Source organism: Dama dama, chromosome 25 (assembly GCF_033118175.1).
Source record: "Dama dama isolate Ldn47 chromosome 25, ASM3311817v1, whole genome shotgun sequence".
NCBI lineage: Eukaryota > Metazoa > Chordata > Mammalia > Artiodactyla > Cervidae > Dama > Dama dama.
The window spans coordinates 61,440,710-61,466,869 of NC_083705.1; the positions used below are offsets into that span (position 1 = coordinate 61,440,710).

At 39.6% G+C, this 26,160-nt stretch overlaps 1 pseudogene; it reads right to left on the reverse strand.

The window, feature by feature from the left end:
* Positions 1–17,435: 17,435 nt before the first annotated feature.
* On the reverse strand, positions 17,436–18,470 carry LOC133046632 (E3 ubiquitin-protein ligase RNF167-like; annotated as a pseudogene).
* Between the last annotated feature and the right edge of the window lie 7,690 nt (positions 18,471–26,160).

The following is a 26,160-nucleotide window of genomic DNA, read 5'->3' on the forward strand; positions in this document are numbered from 1 at the left end:
ATCACTTGTTAAAAGACACTTCAGATTCTCTCTGGAGGCAAAAGGGATAACAAAATTAAGAAGAAAGAGGCAGAAATACAGGAACTCAGAGATTTAAATTCCAGATGACAAGAGAGACATCATAAATCCAAAGAACAAGAGAATCAAATGGATTATTTCAAGTTCAGAATTATCCACAAAGTTACTCTTGGTAAGTAATGAATACTCATTCTCGATGTGGCAGAAAAACTAAACATTTATTTCTATTACTTTCACCAGGGCTCAAAACCATAGTGATAGGACTGAAAAATAGAAAAAAATAAAATGAGAGGGGAGAGAAAAATTTCAAACATGTAGAAAATCGTCATTCTTACAGCAAGGCACTTAATCAGTACTGAGGAAGAGTACTATTTCATGCTATCTTTTGAGTTCTATGCAAACATATTTTTCTAATTTTCTTTTTCGACATGAATCTAAGGCAAGTACATGGAAGATATCATTCAGCAATCTCTGCTGTCAATCCACCCACACAACTGTGCCCTTACCTTTCATTCGGCTGAGGATTAGGAAGATAAGATTATAGGGCCAAAGAGGAGCTATACCCTTTAGAATCTAAAATGGCTATTTCAATTTACATTTATGAAATGAAAATTGACACTCAGTTACCCAGTCACACTAGCCACATTTCAAAAGCTCAGTAACCATAGGCAATTCATGGCTCCTGCAATTAGCAACACAGAATAGAAGATTTCTTTATCATAGGAAGTTCTGTGGGGCACCTCTGCACCAGATGGCATTTGTGCAAGTGCATAAATCTCACATCTTCTCTGTCTACAGTCTCTCGCATGCCCCAGGTTTTTCACTCAAAAAAAAAAAAGTCTTTACCCCAAATTTCATCTTAATTTGCTATATTCCATCTCTTTGCTATAATAGTTATGAAGCAAGAAGATTAGCTATAGATGTCAATTTAATTGTATTTGTTTCAATATCATGATTTTATAAATAAGGAAATGCCCCTTGTTGTAGTAAAATATATTCTTTAATTCAATGAATATTTAATTAGTCACTACATACCCTAGGCAGTGAGGCCAGACCAAACGCTGACATTCATGGAATTTAAAATCTAAAGCAAAAAAAAAAAAAAAAATCTAAAGCAAGAGACAGAAAAAAAGGCTGATTCATGTTGAGGTTTGACAGAAAACAACAGAATTATGTAAAGTAATTATCCTTCAGTTAAAAAATAAATAAACGTTTTAAAAAGGAATGAAACTGTGCCATCTGCAGAGATGTGGATGGACCTAAAGACTGTCAGAGTAAAATCAGTCAGAAAAAGAAAAATGTCATATATTAATGCTTACACGTGGAATTTAGAAAAATGGTGGCACAGATGAACCTATTTGCAAAGCAAAAATAGAGACACAGATTAGAGAACAAATGCATGGACTCCAGTGGGGAGAGGGGGAAGGTGGGATGAATCGGGAGACTGGTATTGACCCTGTTATGTGTAAAATGAATAACTAACGAGAACCTACTGTATAGCACAGGGAACTCTACTCAGTGCTATGTGGTGACTGAAATGGGAAGGAAATCCAAAAAAGAGGGGATGGATGTATATGCACAGCTGATTCACTTTTCTGTACAGCAGAAATTAAGACAACAGTGTAAAGCAACTATACTCCAATAAAATTTAAAAAAGAAGAAGAAGAAGAAGGACAGGAAAGAAACTAAAGCAACGTAAAAGGACAGAGGAGGGGGCGGGGGCAAAAAGGAGGTAAACAAAAAGGGAGACAGTAGCTATAGCTTCTCCATGTAAATAGGGCAGACAGAGCTTCTATGTAAAGGGGATTATTGAAACAAAGACTGTTCTTATGAAAGAACAGTCATACGAAGGTCTAGGGTAAGAACATTCCAAACATGGGAAACAGGAAAAGTCCATGCAGTCAGAATAATCTTGGTATGTCCAAAAAGAATAGATAATGGTAGAGTTGTTAGAGAAAAGTGAGTGAGAGGGAAATACAAGGAGGCCAGGTTAGAGAGGAAACCTGGGACCAGATTCTGGACAGCCAGACATTCATTTCTTACTTCTGTGTCACAGATCACCTCAGGAATAAGTGGCTTGGAACTATATTTGCATTTATCTCACAGGCTTCTATAGATCAGAAATCCATGTGCAGTTGGGCTGGATCATCTGTTTCAGAGTCTCTCATGGGCTAGTAATACAATCAAGGTATTGGCCAGGGCTGGAGTGATCTGAAGTCTCAACTCAAGAAAGATCCACTCCCAAGCTCATTCACAGGGTTTTGAATTCAAGATTCTGTTTCTTGCAAGTTGTTGGACTGTGGACTGAGGACTTTGCTTTCTTACTGGTTTCTGGCCAAAGGCTATCCTCAGATCTTGGACTTTGGGTCTCTCCAACATGGCAGCTTGTCTCATCAAAGTGAACAAAGGGGGAAGTAGAATCTGCCAGGAAAATGGAAGTCTCAGTCTTTGTAATCTAGTAGAAACTGGGTCCCATCTCTTTGTCTTATCAGAATAAATGACTAGGTCTAGTCCATATACTAAATAAGAAATTATTTAAGAGCCTGATTACTGGGAGACAGGGATCATTGAGGGAAATTCTAGAAGTCTGCCCAACAAAGCCCTCGTGAACCATGATAAGGAGTGGGAATTGTACCTTAAGACTGATTGGGAGGCATGAGAAGTTTCAATGAGGGCACTAATATGATCTGATCTTCAAGACTTGCTATTCTACAGAGAAGAGATGTAACAGACCACCTATGGAAACAGGAACAAGACAATAATCACTCATGTGAAAAGTAATAGAGCTAAGAAGATAGTGAGCCACTGTCAGAACTGGGATCTACTTTAAAGATAGAATGTGCAGTATTTGCTAATGGGAAGGATAAGGAGGGTGAAAGAGACAGGAAGCCTAACAAAAAAGTCTGAAATAGATGGACCAGTAACCACAGAATGATTTCCCATGCTTCTGTGCACTTTCTCTTTGCTTTCTCTCTACATCTTCTTTAACACCTCTCTGATAATCTTCACAAGTCACAGGATAGTGTTGATGCTTAGAAAAATCTAGAATTTCCACACTTTTAATATGTCACAATAGGAAGTCACAGTGCTAAGAGCTGTGGGGAAAGTGGGGTATAAAAAAAATGGTTGTCATTCAGTTCAGTTCAGCCACTCTGTCATGTCCAACTCTTGGTGACCCCATGGACTGCAGCACGCCAGGCTTCCCTGTCCATCACTAACTCCTGGAGTTTACTCAAACTCATGTCCATTGAGTTGGTGACGCCATCCAACCATCTCATCCTCTGTCATCCCCTTCTCCTCCTGCCTTCAATCTTTCCCAGCATCAGGGTCTTTTCAAATGAATCAGTTCTTTGCATCAGGTGGCCAAAGTATTAAGAGCTTCAGCTTCAGCATCAGTCCTGCCAATGAATATTCAGGACTGATTTTTTTAGGATGGACGGGTTGGATCTCCTTGCTGTCCAAGGGACTCTCATTACTTATTATCAAAAACAGGACACTGTCTTTTAAGTTTGTTATACCTACCAGCAAACATATACCATCATCATCCTTATTTTCACATAGAAAATGAAAATATTTTTATTCTTGTAAACAAACAAAAATGCTAATAAAGAGAGAGAAAGGAATTAATTTCTCAAGAACATATGGAGGCTGGCTGTACATTTTTGGTGTTTCAACTTCAATAACAAATTGCTGTACTCTGTGCAATCACAGTGTAAATATTAGCTATTCCAGGAAGAATCTGATTTACAGCACCTATCTCCCAAAACCACTAAGAAACCTGCAGATTAAATGGGATAGTATACACATTTTATGTGCTTTCTTGATTCATTCCATGTATTGTCTACGATTAGCTCTGTCTGTAGCCAAATGCCAAGCAAAACTCAAATAAGTCATAGTTAATACTGAACAGTACATTTTTTCTTCTCTGGTTGTAATAATTAACCCAGATTGTTTCTTGACTAAAGCAACTGATAACATCTTTGCCCCCAGCAAAATGGTAAGACTTCACTTTGGAACAAGCTTCTTTTCACTGCATGCCCCTTTCTTTTATCTCCTCACCCACGCCCTGAACACAAGGTTCTATCCTGGGTATGTGTTTCTCATTGAGAGTAGAATCCCCTAAGGGAGTTAAGATCCATAGGAAGAGATATCTCATAAAGCCTGAGTTTTTTCATCACTTTTATTGATATCCTCTCATCACTCTTGATATTACCAGATAGGCAACCTAGGCAGGTAAATAAAAACATGATGCCACCCATTTTATAAGAAATGCGTGCACTCATCCAATCTCTGTAACAAGTCCTATGTGTATTCTTCCAAAAGTCAAATTTAGCACAATGACAAGAGAACACATTTTTTTTTTCCTGACTGACTCTGAATATATACTCCTTCAGGAAAAAAAAAAAAAAAGATAGACCATTTCTCATCATCGTTTCTGATGCTTTCAAGTTTAGAACCCTGAAGTACAAAGGGAAACAGTGACTCTTAATTTAGTCTTAAAGGACCCATAATGAGACTGATGCCAAATTGAATCTTGGAGATTCAGAGCTTGGAGAGAATTAGAAAAGAATAGCTTTATTTGCTTTGCCAGGCAAGGGAGGACACAGGGACTGAAAACTACTGTCCCAACCCAGGAAGATCTGATGAGCAGTTTTATAGCAAAGGTTATAAAGGGTGAGAGTGCTGAAAAGATTAGGGTATATGCAGGACCTCCCCTCCTCTAATCTGGTCTCAAGTAATCTTCTTGATGAGCTTTCCTGGTTCCTTTATTGTAGCCTCAGGTGGTCTTTCTCTGGTATGAAGAATGCTGACATCTTAAAGAGTTTAAAGAAGTTGTTATGTATATCCCTTGAGGTGGAACCAGAACCCTGCCCCAAGGCTGCACTATTGTTTCTGTGGCTGCCCCTCCATCTCCTCTGTCTGTTCATCCTCTCCATTCCCAGATTAGCAACCATTTGAATCTGCTCTTAAGAACTCAGGGAAGAGCATCAAAACATGTATATTATCTAGGGTGAAACAGATCACCAGCCCAGGTTGGATGCATGAGACAAGTGCTCGGACCTGGTGCCCTGGGAAGACCCAGAGGGGTCGGATAGAGAGGGAGGTGGGAGGGGGGATCAGGATCGGGATGGGGAATACATGTAAATCCATGGCTAATTCAGGTCAATGTATGACAAAAACCACTACAATATTGTAAAGTAATTAGCCTCCAACTAATAAAAATAAATGAAAAAAAAAAAGAACTCAGGGAAGGTCATAGAGATAGGAGTCAAGAAACAGGGGGCTGAAGGGCTTCATGCCAAGCAGCCCCACAGGGTCTTGCTCAGTTTCACTGTCAATATTGACCATGAGCAACTTGAAGTCTCCATTAAGGAACATATACAATGTCAGGCATGGAGAACATAGTGATGAATAAGCACCATTTCAAACACCTTATGTGATTCATTTCTGCTCTCCATGACCCATTAATAGACACTCTCAAAAACTGGCCTCCACACCAACTTTGGTACCACTGTTCTTCAATTCACCATTCGTATTAACTCAGCCAAAAGATGCAATTTTTCTGAACTTACATTAAACCTTTTTCTTCTTCCCATTTCCTACACTTCCATTTTCCTCTTTTGTAGCTTGTCCACATGACAAGCTACATGAATTCATGGATTTCCTTACCTTAACCTACTCCTTACAAAAATCCATCAATGTATGACAAAACCCACTGGAAAAAAAAAAAAAGTAATAATAATAAGAATATACTAAAAAAAATAAAAAATAAAAAAATTAAAATAATAAAATTAAAAAAAAAAAATCCACTCATACTTGAAGATTCAGGCCAAATCTCATCACTCAAATTGACTTCCCCTCTGACTTCCACTAACACTGAACAAAAATCTATTTATAGCATTATAGTATAATCAGCAATGTATACATCTATCTTTCCCATTATACCATGAACTCCTTAAGGGGAGAAATATACCCTAATTCATTTCCAATGCCCAGACTCACTGACCAGCCCTTTGCAGATATCCAATATATTTTTTTATGGCAGAAAGTGAAGAAGAACTAAAGAGCCTCTTGATGAAAGTGAAAGAGGACAGTGACAAAGTTGGCTTAAAGCTCAACATTCAGAAAACTAAGATCATGGCATCTGGTCCCATCACTTCATGGCAAATAGATGCGGAAACAGTGGAAACAGTGACAGATTTTATTTTGGGGGGCTCCAAAATCACTGCAGATGGCGACTGCAGCCATGAAACTAAGAGATGCTTACTCCTTAGAAGAAAAGTTATAATCAACATAGACAGCATATTAAAAAGCAGAGACATTACTTCGGCAACAAAGGTCCGGCTAGTCAGAGCTATGGTTTTCCCAGTAGTCATGTATGGGTGTGACAGTTGGACTATAAAGAAAGCTGAGTGCTGAAGAATTGGTACTTTTGAATCGTGGTGTTAGAGACGACTTTTCAGGGCCCCTTGGACTGCAATGAGATCCAACCAGTCCATCCTAAAGGAAATCAGTCTTGAATATTCATTGGAAGGACTGATGTTGAAGCTGAAATTCCACTACTTTGGCCACCTGATGCGAAGAATTGACTCACTAGAAAAGATCCTGATGCTAGGAAAGATTAAAGGCGGGAGGAAAACAGGACAAAAGAGGATGAGATGGCTGGATGGCATCACCAACTCAATGGACATGAGTTTGAGCAAACTCTGGGAGTTGGTGATGGACTTGGAGGCCTGGCATGCTGCAGTCCATGGGGTCACAAAGAGTCAGACTTGACTGAGTGACTGAACTGAACTGAATATATTTTGTAAATAAAAGCATGTACTGTCAGATAATGATAACGATAGCTAATTCTGATTGAGCACTTGCAGCACTATGAGTACCATTACAAGCCTTCTTTATGGTTTAATTAATCTAATCCTCATATCAAGCTTGTGAAGTAGATCTATTATTACCTTCAGTTCAGTTCAGTTCAGTTCAGTCACTCAGTCCTGTCCGACTCTTTGTGACCCCATGGACTGCAGCATGCCAGGCTTCCCTGTCCATCACCAATACTCCCAGAGCTTGCTTAGACTCATGTCCATTGAGTTGGTGATGCCATCCAACCATCTCATCCTCTGTCATCCCCTTCTCCTTACATTGCAGATATGGAAACTGAAGAGCCGAGTTAGATAAATTGTCCAAGGTCACAAAGCTAGGAAATGGAAAAGGTGGAATTTGAAACTAGCCTCTTTTATCCACTGGGCAATATACTGGTTGTAGAATAGACAAACAAATAGATGTGTGCTCAGTCATGTCCAATTCTTTGTGGCCTTATGGACTGTAGCCACCAGGATCCTCTGTCCATGGAATTTTCCAGGCCAGGATACTGAAACAGGTTACCATTTCCTTCTCAGGGGATCTTTCCCATCCATGGATTGAACCCAAGTTTCTTGAGTCTCCAGCGTTGGCAGGTGGATTCTTTACCACTGTGTCACCTGGGAAGCCTGATTGTAGAATAGGAGTCAACAGATTTTTTTTTTCTCAAAGTGTCATAGAGTATATAGTTTTGACTGTGACCAAACAGCACTATTCAACTTTGCAGCTGTAGCAGGAAAGTAGCCATAGGTGATACGTAAGCGATGCTTTCAAATTGTGGTGCAGGAGAAGACTCTTGAGAGTCCCTTGGACTACAAGTAGATCAAACAAATCAGTCTTAAAGGAAATCACTCCTGAATATTCATTGGAAGGACTGATGCTGAAGCTGAAGCTCGATACTCTGACCACCTGATGCAAAGAGCTGATTTACTGGAAAAGACCCTGATGCTGGGAAAGGGTGAAGGCAAAAGGAGAAGAAGGTGGCAGAGGATGGGATAGTTAGATAGCATCACCAACTCAATGGACATGAATTTGAGCAAACTCTGGGAGGTAGTAGAGCTCAGGGAAGCCTGGCGTCCTACCAGCCTATGGGGTTGCAAGGAGTTGGACACAACTTAGTAACTGAATAACAACAATAAGTGAATGAGTATGGCTATGTTTCAGTAAAATTTTATGTACAAAAACAATGCAATGACATGAACTGACCCAAGGCATGTGGTTTCCCACACCTTGCTGTATACTCTTCCTTGTATCCCAGTATCATCTGCCTAAACAGATAATACCTAGAGAGTGCATTCAAGTATTTGACCAAACATAGATTCACTGGACCAGTTATGGAAAAGTAAGAGAGATACTTTATCAGCAGCAAAAGGAAAATGACTACAATGGCATTGTGTGACAACTGCAGGATGACAAGGATCACAGTGGGCTGTTCTGTTAGGTCGTGTTAGGTCTTGTTTCCTGAAGAATTAAATTCATTCCTTAGAAAAGTTAAGACTTTGCTGGACTCCTTCATAACATGGTTACGGCCACTACTAATACTGCCCTTAACAAATCAAGCCTTATTTCCTTCATTAATACCTTTCCTAAAGACCTTTCTGACAGTTTCATCTTGGGCGTCATGCTTAGCATGGCCAAGGAAAAGGCTCCAGAATGACTGTGTTGCTCAGCATCCCTTAGCTACATGCCTAGAAGATAAATTAGGGTGGATGTCAAGAAAGAGTCTCAGACTATTCCCTATCCATGCAGCAATCACTTCTCCCAGGACTGTTGCAAAGCTTGTACATGTAAGCCTTTGGACCAGGCTGACTGGGGTCTGAAGCCTACCTAGTATAAAGCAAAATAAATGTAAAGCCGTGTATAGCAGCAGCTCTGCAAGAGATCTCCACCTGTTTGGTTTAGAAAGGGGCATGTCTGATGGTAGAATCCCTATCAGATTTTCAGATTTCTGAGGAAAAAGAATCAGCCTTGATATCTCCTTGTCCTTGTAACATATTCAGTGTACCCACCCATGCTTTTTAAGTAGAGCTCTAGTGAATCTACCCTGCTCCCCAGCTTCTAGAGCTGTGCTGCCTGTTGACATTGCGGCTTGCACCTTGCATCTCTCTCTGTTTCTACTCTCATAGTCTCTGGGTACTGGAGCCTCTGATATTTTATTTTTAAGGCCAAGTTTCTGCCTGTGCTCTATTGTATCCAATGGACTTCCTTTAAGCATCTACCATATATTCAAGGATTTCTAAATGAGTTGCCTAACTGCCTCTGGGCCCTTGCAGATTTCATTTCTGAACTTATTGGATCAACCTGAAGACATTTTGTCCCTCCTCTTAGTATCTCAGTCCTCTTGATCACCCAACCTTGCTACCTGTCTGTCATTTATTTTCTTGCTCTTCCAATGTGATATAAATCCATTCTCTCTGGACTCTCGATCTTTTCACTTGCTTTCTGATGGGTTTTCTTTTTTTCTTGGTTTAGAACTTTCATAACCATTCTGACAGTCATGCTCTATCATCTCAACTTAGGTACTCTCTTTCCAGGTCTTCCCTGGTGTCTCAGATGGTAAAGAATCCGCCTACAATGCAGGAGACCTGGGTTCAATTCCTGGGTTGGGGAGATCCCTGGAGTAGGAAACAGCAACTCATTCCAGTATTCTTGCTTGGGAAATCCCAAGGACAGAGAAGCCTGGCAGGCTACTGTCCATGGGGTCACAAAGAGTCAGACGTGATAGCATACTCTCTTCCTAACAGTCTTCCTTGGAGGCAGTTTGTCATCTAATCAGTTCTGGATGTGAGAAAAGAATGACTCACAGTCTCTTATCTTTTAGGTGTGGTCTAGCTTCCCATCTGCCACATTCCACTTCATCTTCATGTTTTTCTGTGATTTACAACTCTCTGTGTGAATAAAGAACCCTTTAAGGGCCTTTTTCTAATGTAGATTTTTAAAATTTCTTGTCCAAACTCTCACCAGCAACAAAAAAAAGGGAAACAACTCAGTTCACTGTATATTTAAGAAAACCACTGGCTCAATTTGTACACTTAAGAATTAAGAAATATCTCACTGTTAGTTGTCAGTCACTGTTTGCCTACTAGGGATAGAAAAAAATAGTGATGTATTTTTATTCTTTATGTGTTTTTCTGAAAAGAACACAGAGAAAATCTGTTTAATGACCCGATACATGAAGAGTTTGTTCAGTTACTTGCTTGCACATTAAGGAAGAGCTCCAGGATGTCCAAATTTTATGGCTACTATTAGAAGCACACATACACACACAGATCAAAATAACCCAAACATGAAGTCATTTCATACATTATTTTGTTTACTTGTTTTATTTATTTTTTATTTGCAGCACAATCCAAAACAGAATATATTTGTTTGCAGTGAATTTTTCAAATCACTCTAGAAAAATATTAAATATTGTGCTTCTTTGTTCAGCCTTGTTCAAAGGCTGCTCTAGTGGTTTGAAAGAGACAAAAGACATCTCTTAGTGAACACTGCCATTCCTCTAGGGGAAAGCTCTACCCATATAACAGCTATTTTAAGATGTTGAAGTTGCATTACCACAGGCTGCAATTACTCTGTGAATCCCAATTTGAATTGAAGTATCATCTCTCAAGGGTGTAATCCCAGGGTCACATTTCCTTTTCCAGGCAAACTAAACCATCTCTTTGACTATTAAGTGCTCGACAGGCAATCTCAGACAACAAAGTTCCTCTTCATCTTTAAGTAAATAAAATTATCTTTAAAAAAAAAAATAGGCAGTTTGAAATTCATAAGAACAATAACCTACAGTGATAACAAGAGCAAATCACCCACAAATAATTACTAATCATGGTCAAATGTTGAATAAAGATCAAATTCACTAATGAGGCTCCTTTAAGCATTATATCTGTGTTCTAGATAAATATTATAGAAATATGTCTCTGATTTGTAAAACTTTGAATGGGCTTTTATAAACCAGTAGTGCCATGCTTTCATGCGGCAATTATTATTTACTACTATTTGCTTTCTCCTGAAATTGTTACAAATCCTTTAGTGCCCTTTTCAATCAAGAGGACAGACCTGAAATGTCCTCCCAGCTTTTTGGTTCGTGTCTGTGGTTTTTAATCCCCTTTGAAAGATATCGCCAGAGACCCTCACTCTGCCTCTGGTTTGTCCAAACACGTTATATGCAAAGGCTCAGAGAGCATATATATTAAGCACAGTCTGGCGTCTCATTTTGATTTTGCTTCCAAGTTAAACAATAAATCTAGAGAATACCAGAAAATACTCCTCTATTTCAAAATAATTTCCTTCTTTGTTTCTTCCATCTCTTCTACTATTAGGTTAATTGGTTTTGTTAAAGAGAAAAACTAAACAATAGCTCTCAAATATAAATGATCAAAAATGATCACCTTTATGAAGATGATACACCTGGTCCACATAGAGATGTATGTCTTACCCGTGTCTTCTGATGGTGAAGATTTCTTCATTTCGATCTTTTAACGTTCTCCCAGTTCCTTGTAGCTAAGAGTTCACTTGAGATTCCTTCCCCATTCCCCAATCCCACAGCCAGTAACTGAGGTCAGGTATCCAGTTGCCTCATATGAGTTATTGCACCACTTTCCACCTGGCTTCCCAAATTGCATCTTACCCTCTCTTCCCACCTAGTAACCATTCTCTACAGTTAAGAGAATTTTTAAACTCTAACAAGTTCATTGAGCCTTTCAAGGTCCAGTCCCTAATCACACTGGCCGCCTCACCTCTCCTGTCTTGTTTCACAGTCCAAGTCCTGGAAATACTGCAAGTCTTTTTGTTCCTAGAACATACTGTGTTCTCTTCCCCTTCAAATTCACAGGTATTTTACTTCAGTCAGCCTAAACCCTCTTGCCTCTCCTATTTTTGGTCAACCCCTATCCACCCTTTAGGTGTGGATAATTTTTATTTCCTCCCATACATTTTTATGTCTAGATCCTTTTCCCCCACCTAGAGTCTTCTACTCTGAGAATTTTTCTATCACAGTATTTTTCACATTTTATGTGATGGCTTAATATTCTTTTCTTCACATGAAGGTAAGATCATATCTATCCTGATACCATTATATAGCCAGTACAACAGATACAACTTAATATTTACAAAATGTATGATTCATTGAATAGTTGGGTAGAAAGATGGAGGTATGGATGAATAGATGTGTTTTTACCTGTGTGGAGTTAGGATGGCTATCTGAGAAAAGGGCAGAGGCTGCGGAAATTTGCAGTGCCCTTGCAACCATCAATACATCTTCAAAACATACCACTGACTTCTCTCCACACTGATTTGATACAAGCCAAATTCATTATGAAAAAAATGTTTAAAATCCTATTTATACAATCAAGTTTAAAGAAGTTATTTTAAAATAATCACTTATGTATCCATTCAGGCCGAGCTAGTACCTCAGGATAATGAGGTGAAATTTATAGTTTCTTCTCTTAAGGAATTTACAGTCTTGGGAGGTGCTATATAAGGAACTTAAAAAATAAAACAGTATCTTTTAAAGAAATAAGATTAGGTTATAAAAATCCTACATCATCTTTAAAAAATATTTCTACAAATCACTTTCTAAAAGTCCTAAAAATTTTGTAACAATATTTTGACTGGGGAAAAAAAAAGCATGAACTTAAATTCAAAGGTATTTTTTTGTCAAATACTCCATCATATGACTTCTACAAAGATTAAATAAGGTACATCCATATGAGCAAACTAGCAAAATAAATGGGAAGGGGACAGAGTCACGGCCTGGCACCCAGGAAAAATGATCTGAGAGGGCTGAGGGTAGAATATCGCCTAAAGAAATGTTCTCCTATGGTGTGTTGAATAGAACATTCCATCACAGTCTCAAAGGTTTTGAGCCCCACTGTGTACAATATGGAACTAAGGACCTGGGAAACACAGTCCTGCTGTTTGTAAATATTAATAGATGTGCCTTCTAACAGTGAGGGGAAGATTGAGTTTCCCCAAGTAACTCTAGGAAATAGTTCTGCCATGGTGAGCACTTGAGAGAGGAACCACACAGAGCCACACTCCTAGAAGCATCTCGAGAGGGAAAGCAGGTCATTTCAACAGGGCTTAATAGGCTCACAGAAGATGTGATTGTATCAGAAACGGGATGGACTATAAGAAGTGCTGAATTTGAGTATCTGCAGCTAGTCCAAACAATAATTAGTGCCTTTGTGATCACTAATACTGATGACAGAATGGAAAAGACCTTGTGCATTTTATCTTCTTTATGATCTACTATAAAGCTGAACACAGCACAGTAGAAAAAGAGGAGCCTGAATTCTTAAAGTGCTCCCAGTTCAGCCTTCTTTTTCTTCTTCTTCCTCCCCTCACTCCAGCCTTTGTGGTCCTTGTATGGCACCCCATGTGTTCATACAGTAACTGTACAAATTTCTGTATTAGCTTTGGTTTATCCAGCTAATAAAGGTTTAACAATTCACTCTTGTGGGGAAAAAAAAAATGCATGGACACCTATATGTACATAATTTTTATTGATGCAAAGAGGTATGAAGTACACAATTAATGAAAATAATAAAATATGCAATATTCTCTTTGTTGTAAATATTGCATAGTCAATTTCAGTTTATTCTCACAGAATATTTGTCCTATTTTTACTGAAATTTTGTGCCCATAGATGAACTATGGTTGCAATTCCACCATGATTTCATAAAATTAGTCTATGAATAAATGTTTGATTACTTCCCAGTTCAGAAGTGGTTCATATCATTGACAAACTAATGTAGTTCTGCCATAAATATTGATTGATATTTCCATTATTTTAATGAGGTAAAAAAAAGTGTGAAAATGAAAATGTATGTGACAACTTCACTAATTCATCAATGACATGAAAACTTACTTGCCCAATCAGATAATACTCTCAAATACTGGAAGAATATTTCCTCAATTTGTTGCACTATTCACAATATATTAGCTTTAGACATGACATATTTAAGTTTAATCTATATTATTAACACTTTTCCATTACTTTGTTAAGTCTAGATAATCATCAAAACAGTAAATGATATTCTGATGGAGTAAGATGAAGGAGAAAGCATTTGCCAATTTCTGTGGCGTAAATACTCCCATCATGATCAATTTCAGGCTCCAATATAATGTCACTGAACTCGGAGATGGGAAGATATGCATAGCAACACACCATTATATGGTTTTCCACTAGATAGTCCTAATAGACATAGAGAACCTCAAGAGCATAAAATAAAATAATTATGAAGTGATGAGCCCTGAATATGTATTAAATATGTTTTTAATAGAATTTATTTAATGGTAAATCTATATAATATGATTTTTAATAATACCCATATTTAGCAACAATGTGACAAGGTTTCTAAAAATTTAACAGCTAGCTCTCTTGAACCCATATGAGCCACTCCAGCATAGCACTGGATTATTCTTTCTGGATCATTTATCCCTTCTTGCTACTTGTCACAAGCATCATGCTACAAAATGACTGTTTCTTCCTGAAGATCAGTGAATTAGGAATGGGATCTTTCTTCTCCATCACTGGTCCATGCAGGGCTTAGGGCATTATAGAAGCTCAACAGATGCTTTTAATGAATACATGAGACATTGAGCAATCGCCACTTTCGAACCTGGGACCTGGGTAAAAGTCTGCTGCAAACCTTTAGTTGTCTTTATTTCCTATTTTTGTTTCATAACTGATGCAGTTTAGCAGAGCCCACCCTTTTGGTATTAACTCACATTAGAAGAAGCTCATAAAAATATCAATTAGGCAATTTCTGGATTGTTGTTGTTCAGTCACTAAATCGTGTCCAACTCTTTGCGACCCCACTGACTGCAGCACACCAGTCTCCCCTGTCCTTCACTATCTCCTGGAGTTTGACTGACTCAGGGAATCATATTAAAACAGAAAGGACCTTTGTGCGTGTGTGTGCACGCACGCACACACACACACACACAAAAACTAGTGAAATTTCTCACACAGCTGAGTCTTTCTCCAGTAATTGTCCTTGTGTGAACAAAGCTGCCCAACCCAATGTCACTCCTCTGTCACTGTGACAGCCTGGAAGAAATGACAGATCATTTAAGGGGCACATGGATTCAGCTCTTTCGCTTCAATTTGCAGGACAATGCTGCAGGGCCATTCCAGCTCCAGGGCTCTCTGAGGGTGGGGGTGGGGGTGGGAGTCGGGGTTTGGTAGTGGGGGGGGGGGTCTGCTAAGGCTTCCAGGGCAGCCACACCATCGTCCAGCTTTTACCTCCACCCAGCTCTACTTTTTAAACTCATTCAATTTATGTACACAAAGCTCTACTCCAGGATCTTTTCCTTGGGGACCCCACATACTACAGCCTTCAGTGTCAGATAAAGTTTATCAATGCAACCTCCTGCCAAACAATGCATATTCTGAGAAATATAAAATCAAAAAACTGGAGTGGAACATTAGTAAATAGAATAGATAATCAATTGCAGTAGTATTGACAATTGATTTAATAGGATCTTAGACCTAGAATTACCATCTTAAATGCATCTTTATGGAAACAAAATTGCATATTAATTTAAATAGTAAGTCTTCCATACAGATGGCTAACAAACACATGAAAAGATGCTCAACATCACTCATTATTAGAGAAATGCAAATCAAAACCACAATGAGGTACCATTACACGCCAGTCACGATGGCTGCTATCCAAAAGTCTACAAGCAATAAATGCTGGAGAGGGTGTGGAGAAAAGGGAACCCTCTTACACTGTTGGTGGGAATGCAAACTAGTACAGCCGCTATGGAAAACAGTGTGGAGATTTCTTAAAAAACTGGAAATAGAACTGCCATATGACCCAGCAATCCCACTTCTGGGCATACACACTGAGGAAACCAGATCTGAAAGAGACACGTGCACCCCAATGTTCATCGCAGCACTGTTTATAATAGCCAGGACATGGAAGCAACCTAGATGCCCATCAGCAGATGAATGGATAAGGAAGCTGTGGTACATATACACCATGGAATATTACTCAGCCATTAAAAAGAATTCATTTGAACCAGTCCTAATGAGATGGATGAAGCTGGAGCCCCTTATACAGAGTGAAGTAAGCCAGAAAGATAAAGACCATTACAGCATACTAACACATATATATGGAATTTAGAAAGATGGTAACGATAACCCTATATGCAAAACAGAAAAAGAGGCACAGAAATACAGAACAGACTTTTGAACTTTGTGGGAGAATGTGAGGGTGGGATATTTCAAAAGAACAGCATGTATACTATCTATGGTGAAACAGATCACCAGCCCAGGTTGGATGCATGAGACAAGTGCTCGGGCCTGGTGCACTGGGAAGACCCAGAGGAATCGGGTGGAGAGGGAGGTGGGAGGGGGGATCGGGATTGGGAATACATGTAAATCCATGGCTGATTCATATCAATGTATGACAAAACCCACTGGAAAAAAAATAATAATAATAATAATAAAAATAAATAAAATAAATAAATAAATAGTAAGTCTTCTTATGACTATTGATTCTGCATTCCAAAATAGAAGGTTTTCAGTGTGGTTTAGGAGTTTACTTCAAGGTTTGCATGCAACAAAACAGTCTAATCCAAAGAGCTATATTGAGAGCATTTAGTTATTTGCATTATCAATGTAGTGTTTGGAAGTTTGAGGTGAGTTGAAATTGGCCATACAAATGAAAAATAGCTTAGCTAACATTAACAATCATTAAAGAGTGAAAATGACCTTAATTTCTAAAAAGGAAGGGCATATTCAATGGTCCTGTATTATACAACTCCCATCTTTTGCAATTACACAGGTATCTCTAGACACAGAAGACCCTTGGCATGGATGAACAGTTACCACTCTCAGGTGAAAAGTATTTGATGTTGCATGTTTCCTTCACTTAAATTGGTTTTTAATTCCAAGAGAGGAAAAGACAAAGCTAAAAAGCATTCTCTTAAAATTCTACCCCAGTTAGTAGGATCAGAATACTAAGGATCACATGCAACTAAATCTTTTCACAGAGCCACTTTATAGCAAAAGCAGAGGATCAGAGACCTACAACCGAGTTATTTTTTTCTCATGACCATGTAGATAGAAACTGCAGGAGCTTTGCATTCTTTAGGGACTAACTGATGACAAAGATTTAGATAAGTGTAGACTACTTCTTATGCACCGAATCTAAAACGGGTAAAGGAGAGGCATTGAAAATTTTAGGTATGAGAAATTGCACTATGAGGACAAATGTGAAATGTTAATATCCCAAAGTCAATTTAAGATATTCTGAGTTACTTAAAATAATATTTCAAATTATTTTTTCATCCTTGACACAAATAATAAAAATATGCTCTTTTGAATTGTTTTTGACAGCTCTCACCCATGGCTTTCGCATGCATCGTTTTTATTAACCCAGTAAGTGAAGACCCAGTTCCTCTGCACGTCCAAATCCCGCAGAAGGAAGGCGCTGGGTAAGGGAGAAAGCTGAGGTAGAACTATCCCCATCACTCAACTTGGAAGACTGGCGGGAGGAAAAGGGTCTGTGCAAGTCTGTTGCTAATGGTGGAAAGGAAAGGGAGTATCAGATGAGATTGACAGTGGAAGAGGAAGAGGAGGATGGAGAGTGTGAGGGATCTGTTGAAGACCCAAGAAACACAAAGGGGGTTGGGGCTAAGGAGCCAAAGTTAGTGGGAAGTACAGTGCTGGAGCCCAGAAGTGAGGTTCGCTCTTAGGCAGGGAGGCTTCTCAGGCCCCCTTCCTCGTGGCCCACTTGCACCTGAGTTTCTTCCTCCTGCTCCTCCTCCCCAAGATTCCGGCAAACAGGCTGCTTACAAATAGGGCACGTCTTCTTGGTCCGAGTGAGCCACGGGTCCACACAGCGGCAGTGATAGGCATGAGCGCAGGGGAGGACCCTCAGCTTGTCCCCGTCCTCATATTCGTCCAAGCAGATGGCACACACATCATACTGGTCTCCCTTGCTATAGTCGTGGGTAGGAATCTGTTTCAGTTGTTCTTTGGTCAGCCGATTCCGCCAGCGCTGTTTCTGGAAATGGATCCAACGAACTATCGCTATGGCTCCCGTGCCCAAAATGAGCATTGCCAAAATCCCATAGGAAAGGATGAAGAAATAGGTCAAAAGGAATCCACTGTCAGGGACCAGAAACACCTGAGCCCCCTGCTGGTAGACGAAGAAGGCACGCAGGTACTTAGAGCTCTTCTCGCTGATGAACACGGAAGGGATCCGGATCTGCTGCTGGACTTCCTCGGTACTCCCCACCATGCTCAGCAGCTCATTGGAATTGACATTGTGTACCACGGCTGCACCATACCCGGCCTTCTGAGCATGTAGGACCTTGAGGTCAAATCTGCAGTCGAATCTCCGAACCAATGCAATGAAAACTGATCCGTTGGCCCGGGCTGGGGGAGGTGGGGCAACGGGGCTGCAGGCGTTGGCTGGCTGAGCCTCCACGAGAAACCCCTTAAGTCCTTCCTGCCTCAAGGCAGCCCCAAAGAGAGCTGGGAGGTCTGCAAATTCCATGCTGCCATTGTGGTCTGAAGTCGCTCGAATGAGTCCCCTGACAGGGGATGCTCCCCACAGCAGAGTGGCCACAATCACAGGGAGACAGAGGGCCATAGGGGGCATGGCGACAGCATTGGGGGAGAGGCTGAAGAGACTGTCCTGGTGGCAGAAGCAGAAGCAGAGTTCTGAGCCCTCCCCTCTTCCTTTGGGATCCCAGCGGTCCAACTGCCCCTAGGTGCTACTTCCTAGCTACATGATGGTGCAGGGAAGGAACGCCGGCTCCACCCGTTTAGTGACGCTAGCAGAGAGACATTAATGAATCCTTTTCTGGTATACAGATAAAACGGGGAAAGAGCACAGAAGCAAGCATAGAGACGGAAAAACTTCTGAAAAGATGGGGGAGCTCGAAGATGTGGGACTTCCAGCCAGGCGGACCGTTTCCCTACACCCTGGAAAAGAGCTTCCGGTATAGAAAGTCAGGTTGCTTTCTGCCTGGGACGCTCAAGATGTAGCACTTCCGGCCTTCTCTTCCTTCCTTCTCTTCCTTCCTCCAGCTGCCGTCATCATCGTCACCACACTTCCGGCCGATCAGATGAAATCTTAAGTCTATCTTCAAAGACCTCCCAACTCTGGCTTTGCTTGGCTCACTCGATCTCGAGTCAAGACAAGCCAAACTGAGAAGATTCTAGCAGATTATTAATTTTAATACAGGTTTTATGAAGTTGATTCTGACCTAAGAATGTGGACCAGTATCTACAAGTGCGAGTCCTTTGTCATCCTATCTCTCAAACAGGTATTTGAAATCTGAGATAATTCATAAATTCTGTCATTATGATACAGGTAACCAAGGGTCATCTGTATTAAAATTTAACATTTTAATCCTTGTTTCCCATTGACACAATACAACCTTTTAAGCTAATCTATTTCCCATACCAAAGACAGTATGGAGATAGGAATTAAAATTTTATTTCTTTATGAGCACCAGTTTAGGCTAGAATACATAAACCTACTGGGTGTTTGGACAGGACATTTTTCTAGGCTATTGTAGATGTCTGAAGATTTTGGTGTAGCACTGGATCCATATGACCAAGGAAATAGCCAGAATATAAAATTGTTGAAACTTAAGTGATGCTTTTCCTTGTGACCTCATTTACAACATGAAATGAGGTCCTTTGGTTCTTAGATTTTGCATTTCCATACAACTGTCTTTTTTCTCTTTAAGAAGTCAAAACTTGGATTAGAAAAGAAAATTATAGGCCACTTTAAATAAAGATGTGCCTCATTGGCCAAGTCAGAAACAGAAAGGTTTTATTCTGAGAACACAGTGTCAAGTTGTCCCTCCAGACTTGGGTGTTCAGCATCTCACATTACAGTATTATCTTGCCATTTTTGTACATTGGTTCCATTTTCCAAAATATTCTCACAGACTTATCTCCATGTTGCTGTATTTTCCAATTTGGGACTAGAACAAGTTATTAAATGCCACTCTTCCTTCTTTCACATAATCTATTCAAGGTGAAGCACAAAACAGTAAGCTCTAAATCCACCTGGATGTTAAGACAAATGCTAATTTAAACCATTCCTTCAGGATTTTCAAATAAATGTGGAGAAGAGAAGAGAGGAGTCCCATACTGGCCCTGTCAGCGTTAGCTAGTAGCTATCCTCAGTCTAAAACAACTGAAAGGCTGAGATGATTTCTTTCAAGACTACTGTCAGTGAGCTATGCTGACAACCACACACCCCATCCATGGGGAAATGAGGTGGTGCTTCCTTTTAACCTCAAGTCAAGGGAAAGTGACTTGGAGACATTTGTGAAAATTGAGGCTCAGAGAAAAAGGAGGGGAGTACATTGGGTCAGTCTCCATTTCTGCACCCAGAGAAGTTTCTCAGATTCCAAACACGGGCCTTGCTATGGAGAGCCCTTAAAAGGGATCCCACGGAGCACTTGATCTGATAGGGTATGGAGATACCAAAACAGAGAGGTGGATACTGGAATCTAGGGGCAGAGGAAGACTCACAAGTAGCCATCCCAGGAAAGATATTGCCCTCATCAGGTGAGCAACCTAGAAGACTCAGAAGAAAAAAATTGCCAAGGACTCCACCAAAGCAGTGTATAAGAGAGGAGTTAGTCTGAGATCATTTGCTGTGGGGGCAGTCAACAACACCAGATCACTACTGCACTAGCCACCCATGATTATTCCCTCTGAGACCAGTCTTCAAGAGGTCAACAACAGAAGCTGATCAGAGCAGGAGGGGAGCAGAGACAAGAGAAGAGAAGCCAGCAGCACCCCACTCCCCAACCCCTGTCACTCTGCCAAACTTTCCAAGCTTGATTTGAATCTGAGCCAGGGAAGAAAAAACTGTTTAATGAGTCTGGGATTTTATATTATACCAGACTACATTAGAAATACGCAGTTGCTAGACTGAATGCATTTGTGTTTAAGATGATCAAAGGTAGAGTTGAATCCAGGCTTCTTTAGTTCTAGAATTTAACAATTTGGGACACTTTTTCAATTAAAAAAAAAAAAAGTGTGTGTGTGCACACGCACAGACACACTTATACACAAAATTGTGTCAAAGTAAGGAGCATAGCCTTGGAAGGGTATCTGCAAATGGAATCTGAAACATTCTCCCAGTTCAGGAGAGCAAGATTACCTTTTCCAACTCTGTTATCTCCAGTGTAAATAAACCTTTTTACTGAAAAACTTAACTCAGCAAGAGGCTATAACCAACTATTATTGAGATTTTATCAAGTTTATGTTAAATATACATTTTATTCACATGTATAGTTAATATATAAATACATGCTATCTCTATAAAATTTGTTATATAAGAATTCTGTAGCAATAGCATATGTAGTAGAACCTAGGTCTCCTACATTGCAGGCAGATTCTTTACTGACTGAGCTGCCATGGAAGCCCCATATGTATGAATACATAATTTTAAAATAATTGTCTCTTAAATAAAGTACAAGCTTATTAGCTTAACTTGGTAAGTTATTCATTTTGTGGTTAGACAGTCCAAGTTAAATTCTCATCATTTGTCACCAGTGATCCATAACTATCTCAATCCAGGGCATTTAGCTTGTAGGAGCTATCAAAACTATCTGCCTTTCTATGCCTGCTATTTTTCATATAAGATTGTATATATAGTAAGAATTTCCATAATTTCAGTGTTTCTTAACTCTGTCTTTAACTTCCCCAAAATAATATAAAGCTCTACTCCCCCTTCCTCTTTTCTAGTTAGTAATGGCCTTCTCAGAAAAGTTTAAGCAAAAGAAAATGTGTCATATAGAACAATAGATCCCCTTGATATGGTATCAGACAATCTGGGCTCCTGTATAAACCTTCAAACCCATATTGTGTCCTTCCAGTGGGGGAAAAAACAATTAGTCAATTCAATGGTGGAAAAAGAGTGAAGTTGTTGACAGGTATTGCATTATTTCATAAATTGGAAGTCATATGTATTTTTTTCAATTTTCAACTCATCCATACTGCAGACAGAGACACAAAATTATTTAATTGAAATAGAATCATCAATAAATCATTCAAGTTTGTGAAAATAAATGATTTCTCAGAGTTAAAAGAGAAAATATATACTAAATGTGAATTATTTTAATATCTTGGCTGCCATCTTTCTTTGTAGGTTTCCACAGTCTCTTGACCATCACCCTTTTTTCCCCATCCATTCTTTTGGGCAAGATTCTCCATTTTCCAGCTTATAAAGGATAATTTACCTTTAGAAGGTGGAGCTACTGAAGAGAATAAGAAAAAGAAAAAGTAGGAGGAATTAAAGTAGGGTCCAGGTTCCTTGCCACCTTGACATTCCAATAACTACAAACCCTCCACAGTACTACTTCCTAATTTTCCAGTCTCTGACTATGCCTGCTACCTTTCTGTCTCACTCTCTAGATCTTTAACAGTCACACCATCTTGCCAATTTTTTCCTCTCTTCCTCATGCCCCAGGCTTCATATCCTCTTTCCTCCTCCCCAGCTTTTACCCTGGTCAATCATTATCACTCCTTCCCTGCACATACCCTCAATTCCCTTGCCTTTCTCTCCGTGGAATGTGTCTGAGCAAACTACAGTCTTGCTGCATGTCTTCCCCTGTGCTGCTGATCACGGATAAAGAAACAAACAAACATAAAAATCTATCTGGTCTAAATGTATAATCACTACCACTCAAGTAATACCGGCTTTTTATAAGTGTGTTGAGGAGCTGTTCCCCTTTTATTATTAATAACATAGTGGTTTCTCTAATAAATGTAGCACCCTTCCCCTTTGGGAGAATTGTCCAACCTGTTTGTAACATCCCTTCAAGTACTCTGTCATCAGCAAAAGAGCCCCCACCTTGGACTGTAACCCACTGGGCTTGTCTGTCCATGGAATTTTCCAGGCAAGAATACTGGAGTGGGTTGCCATTTCTTACTCCAGGGATCACTCCATTTCTTACTCCCCAACCCAGGGATCAGACTCGCATCTCTTGCATCTCCTGAGTTGGTAGGTGGATTCTTTACCACTGTGCCACCTGGGAAGCCTATGATAGAGATATATAATAGGTAGATAATAGAGAGATAAAGCAAAAGTCCTCTTTTGACCTTACTTTCCTTGCTACCTGTTGCTCTCTTTATTTACTTTTTTTATTGTTGTTCTTATGGCAAAGCTCCTTGAAAAGGACCTTCTTTAGCTCAGTGTTTTTAATGTTTCTCCTCCTTTTCTGTTGCACCTTCTCCAATCATGCTTTGTCTCATTACTCTACCAAAAATTCTTTTCACAGTAACTAGTTGTCTCCATGGGCTTCCCTGGTAGCTCAGCTGGTAATGAATCTGTCTGCAATGCAGGAGACTCCAGTTTTATTCCTGGACCAGTAAGATCCCCTGGAGAAGGGATAGGCTACCCACTCCAGTATTCTTGGGCTTCCCTGTTGTCTTCCACCTGCAATGTGGGAGACCTGGGTTCGATCCCTATGTTGGGAAGATCTCCTGGAGGAGGGCATGGCAACCCTCTCCAGTATTCTTGCCTAGAGAATCCCCATGGACAGAGGAGCCTAGTGGGCTACAGTCCATGGGGTCACAAGGAGTTGGGCATGACTGAGCGACTAAGCACAGCCCAGCACATTGGTCTCCGTATCACTGAACCCAGTGCTCATCTCTCAGCCCACATCAGACTTCATCTGTAGGAAGCTTTAACCCAACCAATTGCATCCTTGTCCTGGAAGCACTTTCTCCTTTGTTCTCCAGATTCAGTACCTTCATCTTATTTTCTCACTGTCTCCCTGGCTGTCCCTTCCTGTCTCTTTTGGGTTTCTCTATTTACCTCATGTCTGAATGTTAGAATGCCCAAAGTTCAGGCTTTGTCCTTATGTTGTCTGCATTCACTGCCTTAGTGATCACAACCAGTTTCATAGATTAAAATACCACTTATATGCTTGCAAATTAATATCTGTTGCTCAGTTTTCTCTCCTAAATTCGGACTCAAAGCCATATAGCCAGATGCCTACCTGACCTATCAATTTAAGCATATGGTAGGCCTCTCAAACAGAATATATTCAAAACTTAGTTTCTAGTGTTCATCTCCGAACAAACTCATTCGCAATGTTTGTTATCATAGGTAACAGCAATTCAATTCTCTTTTTTTTTTCCTCAACTCCCATATGGTCTATCAAAAAAATTTCTATTGGTGCTGAGTTCAAAGTATATTCAGCATCCTGCTATTAATACCTCTTATCACACTTATTACCATCACCCTGGTCCAAAACACTTTTGTCTCTCTCTTAAATTGTTAACGCCTCCTGATTGAGTTTCTTGTGTCTACCCTTGCCTTCCTTCACTCTAATGCTTCTATTCCTCAGCTCAGAGCCTATTCAAGAAGAATGAGATAGTATCTTTCTTTTACTCAGAAATTCCCAACAGCTTCCATCTTATGGAGAATAAAAGGAGAAGTCTTTCTATTATGTGTAAAGTCACACACATTCTCTGACTCTAATGTTTACTAACCTTCTCCTTCTGCTATTTTCTTCAACACACAGGCCTTCTGTCCCATCCTTGAGGCCAGTCATCCAAAATGACTACACAAACATAATTTTTGTTCTTGACATTCCCTTAGCCTAGAATGTTCTTCCCTTGTGTAGTTGCATGGCTTGCTTCTTAACTTCTTTAAAAGTTTTGGTTCTCATCTATATTTTTGAAGTAAGTAAGTAAAGTCACTCATATATACATATGCATGTATTCAATATATGTATATATTTTACTTATTTTTCCTTTTTATTGTCTATTTCCACCACTAGAATGAATGACAGAAGATCCTGAAGGCAGAAAATGCCTTTCTGCTTTATCCACAGATGGATGTATCTTCATCATTCATCAGGTTGCTTAACTAGTTGTAGATGTTGAATAAATATCTGTTGCTATTTGTTGAGATTAGATTGGAATTAAGAGATTAGGATGGGGATGAGAGTTTGAGAACTGGAGAGAGAGGAGCACATGGAATGGTTAATGAAGAGCCACAGGATATGGAAGATATTGCTAATGAAAGATGTGAAGAAAATGATTTGATCTATAAACTTCAGTTTGTGAATTAGTTTCCCTCCCTTATTTTAAGTAATAGAAAATTAATCTCTCCTAACTAATTTCTACAACTGGACGGTGTGTCTATTAATGTACTCTATACAACAATATATCACTTAAGACCAGGTTTTTAACTAAATAAAATCTGATTTTGAAACTTTTGTGTATTAAAAGTAGTTTTGTTCTAGAGAGTGTGTAGTTTCCTCGGTTCAATCTTGGCACAACAAAGATTTGAAATGGCAGACCAGTGTTACAGCTCAGTTACAGCTCAGAGTTTTATTTGGTAAACAAAGGATAGTACACCTTTGAGATGTGAAGGCAGGCAGGCCCCAGAGGAGAGACCCCATTGGGTCTTGGCTTTTTCTTTTAATACATTTTTGTCTCCTCCCCCCTGAGCCTGCCCTATGCAAATTAGGGCTAGCCAATAAGTGGGGGTGTTTGTTTCACCTGAGATTCTCACTCAGGTCCGCAGACTTTTCCTTTGTTCCCTTTTCACGGGATTTTCTCTTTCTTTGTCTTTTAGCCACCACTATTTTGGACTTCTTTTTTCTGATCTAATTACCTAACAGTTTTTATCATTAAAAAAATAGACAATTACCTTTGCTACTAAACTGAAGTTCGTTTGAACCTTATGCAATCTTAATGCAGATCTCAGCTTATTTACCAGCTTCTTTAAGAAATAATGGCAACCCACTCCAGTATTCTTGCCTGGAGAATCCCATGGACGGAGGAGCATGGTACACTACAGTCCACAGGGTCGCAAAGAGTCGGACAGGACTGAGTGATTTCACTTCCACTTTCACTTAAGAAATCTATCTTCATTAGAATATCTTAATTCGGGTAGGATTACTGAAGCCTTGTTTCAGTGGGTTCTCTAGGATTCCACTAAAAATAAATCTTTCAACTGTCTCTTTTAATAAATGCATGCTTTCTGTCTGCAGCCACTGGTTGTTCTCACCAACCTCGCCCTCTGCAACATTGCTTCCCACCCCCTCTCATTCCCTTTTTATGGAACAAGGAACTCTCTTCTCCCTGAAACATGAACTTGGTGTCTTATCAGCAAGGTCAGTCTCCCTTTACAATCATGTTTAAGAGCTGCTAACATATACATTTTCTCCATATCCTTCACTAAAAACAGGATAAGAAAATCAGGGGGAGAAATTGATTAAAAAAATTAAAACAGGAGACAATAACTTGTCTTAAAGTCAACAATGAAATTT